Genomic DNA, 815 nt, shown 5'->3' with positions numbered 1-815 from the left:
TTTAAAACATTTATAAATTGATTTAGAGTAAAGAAATGAAACTTTCTAGCTGCCTGACTCCCGCTTGCTGCTGCTGCTGCTGCTGCTGCTGCTGCTCTCAGGAGGGCCAAGAGAAGCAAATAAAGAAATTAAAATAAATTGAAAACAAATAAATAAAAATAAAACAAAAGAGCAGCAGAAGTTGAGTGGGCCTTCACTTCTTTCTGTGTTGTTCCCCGGCCCTGTGGGGCGCAGCAGCAGCCGCTGCTGTTGCTGCTGCTGCTGCTGCAGCCGCTGCTGCCCCGTGAGCAGCAGCAGGGTCTGCTTTTGCTTCGAAATCACTTTCTGTTTTTAATTTTGATTTTTGTTTTTTTAAACGCAAAGAGTGTCGTCGAATAAAAGTTTTGGCGCCATCAGCATGGCCTTCAGGTGTATAGACGCCTCCCTGCCCTTCCTCCTCCACCTGCATGTCCTCTTCGCACAAGCTGCTGCTGCTGCTGCTGCTGCTGCTGCTGCTGGTGTGAGAAGGCCTGGCCCTGCGGGCCCTGGCTGCAGTGCATGCGCTTGCTGCTGCTTTGGGGCTGCCGAGTTCTTCCGCGCTGCTGCTGCTGCTGCTCCAGTAGCTGCTGCTGCTGCTGCTGCTGCTGTTTGTGGCTTTGCCTGCATGCGCTGCAGCAGCCCACTCGACTTGCTGCTGCTCTTCCACCCGCCGCTGCTTCCAGGGCTGGCCTTCTGAAGGGTACTCCGGGGGGCCCCCCTCCTGGCTAGCTGGGGGGCCCCCCTTTTGGCTAGCTGGGGGGCCCCCCCCTTGGCTAGCTGGGGGCCCCCCTTGGCTA

Source organism: Eimeria tenella, genomic scaffold, assembly GCF_000499545.2.
Source record: "Eimeria tenella Houghton genomic scaffold, Eth_scaff107, whole genome shotgun sequence".
NCBI classification, from domain to species: Eukaryota; Apicomplexa; class Conoidasida; order Eucoccidiorida; family Eimeriidae; genus Eimeria; species Eimeria tenella.
Note: the sequence above shows the minus strand (reverse complement) of the source record.